General features: G+C 40.7%; 1 long non-coding RNA gene across 1 annotated transcript; it reads right to left on the bottom strand.

Moving 5' to 3' along the window:
- Positions 1–7,279: 7,279 nt before the first annotated feature.
- On the bottom strand, positions 7,280–9,401 carry LOC136424287 (uncharacterized). The gene is made up of 2 exons (XR_010753852.1): positions 9,207–9,401; positions 7,280–7,494 (listed from the first exon to the last, which is right to left on the bottom strand). It is a non-coding gene; the product is annotated as an uncharacterized lncRNA (long non-coding RNA).

Here is a 9,401-nt window from a genome sequence, read left to right as displayed (position 1 = left end):
AGGAGAAAGGCTGAAATGGACGATAATGGGTAACCCTAGCACAATTCTTCATTATAGACCTCAGTATAAATGCTCGCACGGCGTAAACAGGCGGAGAAAAACTTACAGACTATGCATGTTCTTTTTAGTAGAGCTTATATTTCTTCCCATGGGTTAAACATTTGGCTCTGTCCGCGCGGTTGTAAGATAGATACGTTTCTAATACATTGGACGATAATTTGTCATGTTACGTTACCGCCCAACGAGAATGAAGAAGTTTCGAAGAACAAGACGGACTGTTTTTAAATGCCAAAATTTTTGTAATACAATGTATTATAGATGATAACTTTTGACCCGCATTTGCGCCGGTACCAAGTGTTGTTGGGTGGATTTACGGCCCTCCCGCGGGTAGCATCGCCCTCCAGCCTTGATTCGGTCGTCGGGTGATACGGAATACACCGTGTTGTCTTCTATATTCAGCACACGGTTCTACTTTTATCACACGTGTGCACGTTCTTCAATAGAATCATTCGAACACACTTCGCGTACGCTGCTGTCGAAAATTTGAATTTACCGTATCAAACGGGGTTCTCTTTTTATCACATGGGCTTCAATAGCATATTTAGACTGCATTTCGAGTGCGCCGATTGTATATTATGTGTGAAGTTTACTAATATTTCTAAGTGGTTCCCTCCAGCCAGGGAGAAACGTGAGTTTCACACTTGCTTTAAATGTAACGTTGGGTAACATAAATTCGTGGGGTACTTAAATTCGGGATTTTTCGAAAACGGGGTATTTAGGGATATGTGCTAGATGCAACATCAGTAATACCGCTAGAAATGCAAACTTGACAGACTAACGTATTCAGAACACTGTCTGAAAAGCTTCGATAAGCTTGCATTAGAAGGCGACGAGGACAAAAACTCTCCGTCCCTTATTGGAACAGTCTGGGGGCTTCGTGGGAGAATCACACTACATCGTTGTCGGCTGGTTTATAAGACAAATGTCACATCCGCCTCCTGCTAAACACAATCATTTACAAGACAACTTATTTTCTTAAAATTGCTGACCTGCAATTGGACTCTAAGTGTGACCAATCATCAAAACCCCTCTTTGTTGCTACAACCTACGTATTTTCCCGCCGCCATATCATTACCCAGAATCCTGTTGTCAAGCAGACGACAAAGGTTTGTGAGGAACACTTTTTTGTCTAAATGTTGCGTGTGATTGTGGACTGAGGACGATATTTTCCTCAAAGTTTGCTCCTAACACAACAAGGAATACATGGACATAGTAGTATTATCAATGCTACGGCATCCGGCTAACTTTTCATGAATAATGTACACGTTGCCATGATGGTGGATGTCGACTTTGACGTTCTATAGCTACCGACTCAACACACGGGTTGTTCCCGTAGGCCTGATGTGTGCGGTACGGCCGTTTTTTCGTGAATTTTTTTACTTGGACACCTCAATATCCATAGTACTCTCCTCAAGCCAAGGATGGAACGAATAGCTGCTGTATAAAATGTAATTAGCGGTAAGATATTCAAGACGAATCTTCTCTCCCGAATTAATGTTCACCCCTGTCCGACATCACCGTCATTGTGCGTGCGGCGGACGGTAGTTTCAAGTTGAAATATTATGGTGTCAGCACGACTAGAGACAAAATCTACCATATATATGATTAGTCCAAAGATAGTACATGATACTGACAGAATAATAGAAAAAAAGGATTGTTTATTGTTCTGCTAGATTGATTTCAGTCAATCATTATCGGAAAAATCCCGAATTTATGTTACCCAACGTTATATCCAAAACGGTTGGTATTAACTGCGGGGCTAAGCCAAACATGTCTACATAGTATGTCCTGAACGTGAGTAGCCCAGTCATTTTCTTCTTCGAATGATGAAGTGTCGTATGTTTTTTTAATAATCCTGTTAGTAGGTAAATTATTTAATCTTAGCGAGAGTATCTAATCAACTACTATATGTTTGACTATCAACGATCAATAGGAATTCTTCTAATTCACCCCTTACGGCGAAACATTGAGTAAACTTTGCGATACAGTGCCTGACTGGTATATCGAGTTCAGTTAATAATCACTGTATTTCTTGAATGGCACAGGAGCAGGACGAGTGCATGTAGACCAGTGGTCTGATTCCTTTCCTGGGCGACTAGTCTATCAACTTCCGTACCGGAATAAATGTACAATGCAGAGATCTAATTTTCAGTGAGATTAAGCAATATCCCAATGAAAATATCAGAGGATCTACAGCTACAATCCCCAACCTCACTAATGCAGTAAATTAGGTTTAACCCTCAAACCACCGTAGCTTTTTTACGACTAATCTTACCGTATGGGGTCAAAACTGACCCCACAATGTTTTCTACAGATACAGCTTTATCGGTGACTATTTTTGTGGTTTGCATATATGTATAGTTTAAGTAATCTATAAGGGACAGTTTGACATGATTAGGTGTGAATAATTTCTGCTTATTATCATAATTTATGCAAAAATAGGGAACATCGTCTTTTGCGACTAACGCTATTGAGATAAGAGGGCTCTTTTGAGGCCTGTGCCAACACTTGATGTCATATAGCATCTGAATGTCTTACACTAGAAGAACCAAACTTGGTCACCTTTGCTAAAATTTCGTTGGCAACAATGTTAATTTAATGAAATAACCAATCAATGTTTTCATGTTGCTATGGCAACCGGTTTTGAGAGCCATATTTGGAAAAAGTCGCTAATTTTGGATTTTACAATGTAATTCTAGGGCTTTCGTTATAAACTACACTAATTTTCTTGTATCAACACCAACCAATGTTATTCACTATCATTTTAATGATTTGATATTCATAATTAATGCATATCTGATTACGTCATTGGTCAAAATCTAAGATGGTGGACGATATAATTAGATCAGCTATAACCGGCTATTTCAACCTCAAATCTCATCATTACCATGTTTATTCAAACAAAAACAATCTTAATATAAACGTTTTGGTCCATTTGTATTGTGTTATTAGGTTATATGATGAAAAAATGCATTTAAAATGATTCAAGATGGCGGAACCAAGATGGCGGATTTTGCTAGTGTAACCCGATATGAATATGATTTTAATGACGTCATTCTGACGTCGTTCCTGTCTACAAATAATGTCTTTGGATATATCATGATTTATCATACAGAATATTTCTATTTAAGTTTTATCGTGTACCTTTGAGTTATATCGAAATACCCAATTTGTTGCTTTTCGTCAATAAAATCACATAAATGACGTCATAATGCGTCGCAGCGTCATAAATCTTTACGTTTTAGAAAAAATTGTTTTTTTTTCACGTTTCTACAATATCAAATTTTGTAACTATGATCATGATAACCCTTATCATACATGTTACTAGATGACAAGTATCAAACAATAGGGAATATGAGTGCAGATTTTGCTGGGGTCAGGTTTGACCCCACTGGACCACGCGTAAACTTTCTAGGATAACTTAATCAACAATGAGCCAATCTCGGTAAAAACTTGTGAGAAGTTATAAGACATACATACAAACAAACTCATGGAAGGAATTTTGTTTTCGACTCGAAATGTCAAAATGGCACATGTTGATATACACCAGGGGTCAGTTTTGACCCCATACGGTGGTTTGAGGGTTTAACCAAACTCTAAACAGATCAATAGCTAGGGCAGTTTTATGGTAGTGCTTTCAATTAATCAGAAATCGCAGTGCTGTCAATGGATAAAAATACAATGCAAAATTATGAAAAAAATGCATCAAAAATTTATTTCAAGTGATAAAAGGATTTTCACTTATGACACTTGGTGCAACAAAGGTAACATGTCATAGAATATACGTATAACCTTGAAACTGACATATTACTTTTACACAATAGCGCGCGCGGTGAGCTCCCGGCAAGCTCCCGGCGAGCGCGCGGCACTTTGCCACTTGCGTTTTTCTTTTCAATTTTTAAAAAAATCGCCATTTCAACCGGCACGCCGGCGGTGTGGACCGGCACTGGAACGGCATTGGGACGTCACTAGGACGGTACGCCGAGGTTTGTGCACGGCACTGTGACGGTAGCCATTCCCACGCTACCGCACGCTACCGCCGCAGTGCCGCAGCTCAATGAGAGGGGGCCTTTACGTAACGCAAACACCGCACTTAAAATCATACCGAACCAGACGTTGCTGTAGAATAAGATACAGTAACTGCAGATGAACATAATTATATACTCTGTACATGTAAATGAACCAGAAATTTTCATATGTACGTGTTGCCGATTTTGAAAGAAGGTTCCCGAATCCGGTGGAGCGGCTCCTATGCGCGGTAAGATGATTCTCGCAAACACTCGCCTTGTTTTGTGGAGAGCGGAGAGCTGAGTACATAGAAAACCTTCTGAAATGCCGATTTTTTTTCAAACAAACGGATCAAAACCTATTGATGCAACTTTGCCCTTATATCTAACGTTGGCTAGATTATTCAACGATCCACAGCATGGAGACAAAAACAGCACACTCGGACCCGCAGGTAACTTTGATAGTGCCGTTATTCTTTATTATCACATAGGTAGATGGTGTCGACCAATCAGAAGCCTCCATTGCCCACAATAAGTGGTCTGTTATCACGCCATAACACACCACTTATAGACGTCAGGTCAGAACACAACCGTTCCATTTTGTAGAGGGGGTATCTTTTTTATGAATCTTTTTCTTAACCTTGTTTAAAAATCTTTATAACCGTTGCATTTTGTAGAGGGGGTATCTATTTGATGAATCTTTTTCTTAACCTTGTTTAAAAAAATCTTTATTGTCTTCGAATTCCTAAAAATTTCCTTAGAATACATGAAAAAGGGAAAACAAATTTAAAATTCCCAAAAATGTTCCGCGTGTTCCATTTGCTGTTGGCCAAAGAAACCACGTTCTATCTAAGGTTCCGCGCATTCCATTTCCTGCTGGCCAAAGAACCTGTGTTCTATTCAGGTTACCTGAGGTCATGTTGCAGGGAGATTCTTCAATGATAACATTTTCTGACTGACCTGAAACCGACCCTCCTATCCTGTGTGTTTGAAATGAATAAATCAGGCAACAGTTGTACATATTCTTCATCATCTTCTGTTAAAAAAGGACAAATGTGAATTCTGAAATGCATTCTTAATAGTATAAGGGATCTATGCGTCAAACAGAAATTGTCTACTCTTATATGCGTCAGTTTGGATAAGCTATATGATAATAACGTTAATGACCCGCCTCTTCCTCGGTGTATATGGTGTCATAACGCCTGGTCATGTGCTATAACCACCTCATAAAACCACCTCGTTCGCTTCGCTCACTCGGTGGTTTTATTCGGTGGTTATAGCACATGGCCAGGCGTTATGACACCATATACACCTCGGGGCGGGTCATTAACCCTTAATTCAGCCAGGTTATCATCCAACATGGCACTCGCGCGTGACGCTCACTCGGTGGTTTTATTCGGTGGTTATAGCACATGGCCAGGCGTTATGACACCATATACACCTCGGGGCGGGTCATTAACCCTTAATTCAGCCAGGTAATCATCCAACATGGCACCCGCGCGTGACGTAGCGGTTTTCGAACGTTCCGTGAAAACGAAGAATCTACTGTTGCGGTCGGAGTTCGAGCGTCACAGGAAAATCACCACAGCTGAACAAACTTCGTTGCACGTTCGATCGCGTGTTCGGTGGTTCGTCGGAATGTTGGACAAAATGGTGGACAAGTCAAGCGGCGGTGGGGATTGCGTACATAATTTATTTTCAAGACGATCGCACGACACTACAAAGTCGCATCCATACGTGATGAATATTACTGTGCAGTGTAATAAGGTAGCTATATATAGATTCAACTACTAATGATGTAGAAAAGTAACCAAAAACAGTGAATTTTGTATTATGTTCCGGTTACAATACGTCCCTTTAATTGCAGAAGTGAGCGGTAAATAGATTAATATACATTTTCAGAATTTACCCAGAATGAATAAAACATACATTTTTACAGTGTTGTTGTTGTATTTGCGTCTTCTCCAAGATGGGAGCGCTGCGCATGCATGCAAATGATTCAAGATTGTTACTGACGGCGTTGGAAATCCGATAGGTAATGATATGCTAATATATGAACTGCTGCTTAACGAGCCTGACATCATAATTTTCTCACTTCCCTTCACCCTTGCGGAGGGGAGCCCGTTTTACGGCAAAATTCCCGTTTGGCACGCGAACTCTATGGTGTCATGCTGATCACTCAAACTGATCAAACGGGTAGTATTCCGTATAGCACAACTACCCGGAAAATGTCATTGTTCAGGGTAAAAGTGGAGCGAGAGAACGAGAACGCAATCGGCCGTTCGAACATGTCCCGTTCGAAATAACGTCAACGTACTGTGCAATCCTATAGTGCAGTATATATGGAATCCTACATTTCGTTCCATCTCATTCCATCTTGCACTTTCTGTACACGTTTCGCATGTAATGTATTGCAGGTGGTATATCTACAGATACCAATTATAGAAATCATGGCTTAATTTGCATTCAAGACACAGCTTACGAGTTCCAATGTACAGCTGGGGTAATTGTTTGCCCTAAAGACAGTCCCTTACTTGACTTTCGTGACAGGTCAGGTTACCATTAACCAGTTTTCCCCCCCATTGACACGCGCTGCCATGCCAATGCCATAAAAACATGGCCCTCAAAGCATCTATTTCCTCTGACGAGGGACCCAAAACAAGAACAGTAAGTTCTTAAGTTCACATGGTGATTTCGTTATCAAAAGCTCTAAATGGTTTATGGAGTAATGAGGTCTCAGAAGTCTTGTTGGCGACGCCTCAGGGGCGGAGGCATTTATTACAGTATTACGATCGGTTAGTAAGAATTTTAGGAATTGCACAAATGCATTCCCTAGGGAATTGGTTTTAAGGTAGCTGTCGGCTGTGTGATATATGTAAGGTAAAAGAGAGGCCTTTGTTGATTTGTATGTGAAAAGCACCATTTTGACAAACTTGCTACTTAAGGCAGAGAAACCGGCTATCATTATTTGATTTTCAAATATGCTTTTCTGTTTCTAACAAGAGAGAACAATATCTGAATTCCTCTTATACTGATAAGATTCAACTAGGAAGAAATCGAAATATTAAAGCTTGATTTTCAAATAAGCTATTTTTTGCCGCCTACAATTAAGGATTTTATGTTTGAACATGTTGCTGATACAGGTTCTTTTAAATGCTCTCTGAAGACTATAGCTAACACATAAAGGATAAAGGAAGGACGCAGAGACAAGGTTTCTTGAACATTGGGCATAGTAGATGTTTTGTGTGAGAGTTTTTATTCATTTGTGTCTCATTTGTTTTTATCCTGTTATCCTGTGCGTTTGTTTTGTTTTGCCTTTGTGGTGATCCTGAATTCATTATTTGTTCCTCAAGCGCACACTCCTTCCTTCCTCGTTGACTCCAGTGAACGCCATATGCATTCCGAGGGTGTTTGCGGCGTAGCTCACCTGCGGACACAAAAAGAAACATCATTCACTGCCGCTCACCGAGGAACAAATTGGCCTCTCTTTTTATCTATTTATTTATCTATTTATCTATATTCATTCAAACTAGTAAACAAAGGTTGAGAGTCTGACATGTTGCTCAGTTATGAAGGAAAGCCTTTGCAATGACCCAACATATGAATTACATGTTACCCAGGTCAACAAAAACGGCAAAATTTAGTTACCTAGCCAGCATATTCGTCATTTCCGTCATTTGAAAGACTTCATGCGACACATGACATCCAAAAAGATGTTGCATATTTCGTCATCTTTAACGAGCAAAAATCGGTGTGTAAAGCTAATGAGAGCTTGGAATTTTGCAAAGAAAACTAGTAAAACTAAGGAAGTTTGTAGCAGAGCCGATGTAGATAAGTTCTAACGGCTGCCGGTAAATGTTTTCGTCAAACAAAATTCTGATAACGGAAAAAATCCAACAAGCTGGCTGTTGGTCGTGCGGGCTTACCTCTATGTTATATTATTTTTTACGCTGTCTCATAGGCGGTGAGCCACAGATTTTTGCCTTTTGTATACGGATCGTTTTTTCATCTCACCTCTTTATTCTAGCCAGTGAATTCTTTCTAAGGTTTCTAGGCTGGCCATGGCGTAGCCCACATGCAGGCCTGCACTGCGCACTTAACAAACCAAACGCCCGGGGAACAGGGTCCCCTGGGGCGTTCCTGGCCGTCCAGAGACGCCCGTAAATTACAGGCTTTCAACCGTGACTACAGCGAACCCAAAAAATTCGTACAAACTCCGAACTAGCGAAAAATCAAAGAAAGTCCATATAACTAGCACTGACTAGTGTAAAACCAGCAGATTTAGAATGCAGCGGACCAAGCGCTGCTTCTTATAATATATACTACTCTTGGCAACGTTATTCTACGGTACCGTCCGCAACAAAGACAAAGATTTTTACCCGGTACCCCACGATCACAAGAACCCACAACTGTTCTGCCGGGCGGAAATCACTGTTGACGAGTTATATACAAAAAATTAACAAAATATTCTAAGACGTCAAGTGTACAACAATGTACTAGTATTGAAATGTAACGTTAGCAGGACAAATTGTGTACAAAATATACACTTAAGCCAGTTGTCAACTTGTCTAAGTACCTCAATCACTATAGCTCACACATTACTATTTACGGAAACACAAACATAATCCAAACCAAGCCGAAAATGCATTGAAATCATTCATATTCAACAAAACTCGTCAACAAAGAGACAATTCAGAATTCTTGGCACTATCAAAATCGGTAAATGAAACACCGGGGGAGTGTACCGTGCTGTGGTCGGGCTCTTGTCGCGGCAGATGGGGCTTTCCGCCGCCCGGGCCTGTTGCATTTACGCGGCATGAGTTGGCCAACTCCTACCGCGTAAAAAAAAAACTGGGTGCAATGGATAACCCTGGCAACAGAGAGTTTTGTATGCCACGAAGAAAGCTTGGCCAAGTATTGCCCTGGCCCTATAAACAGGGAAATCCGAGGGGACTGGTAGAGACTAAAATTAAATCACTGACCCCTATAATCTTTGTATTTCTACATGGGTCATAGTTTTTATTTCGTAAAATCAGTGCGAAGTACAAATACATTTACAAGTTGTTTTCTATTATCAAGTGTAAGGGCTTAACAGGATGAGGAACACGTTTAACGTATGGAACGTTTTCAAGAACTTACCTTGAAAGGATTCCGGGTCTCCGTGACTCAACACAAGCCCGTAAGAGTTTCCCCGTCGTGTTAGAATATTCCCGGCGGCAAGCCTCGGTACGCGGCCCGCCGTCTGTCGCTGTGGCGCGCCCTTGCTCTAAAGCTGAGCTAACGGTATACTGCATGCAGCCTCGAAGGTTATGAAAAGCTGAGGGCGGGGATTGT

The sequence above is a fragment of the Branchiostoma lanceolatum genome, chromosome 18 (assembly GCF_035083965.1).
Source record: "Branchiostoma lanceolatum isolate klBraLanc5 chromosome 18, klBraLanc5.hap2, whole genome shotgun sequence".
Lineage (NCBI taxonomy): Eukaryota > Metazoa > Chordata > Leptocardii > Amphioxiformes > Branchiostomatidae > Branchiostoma > Branchiostoma lanceolatum.
Note: the sequence above shows the minus strand (reverse complement) of the source record. Positions and strands in the feature narration are given on the sequence as shown.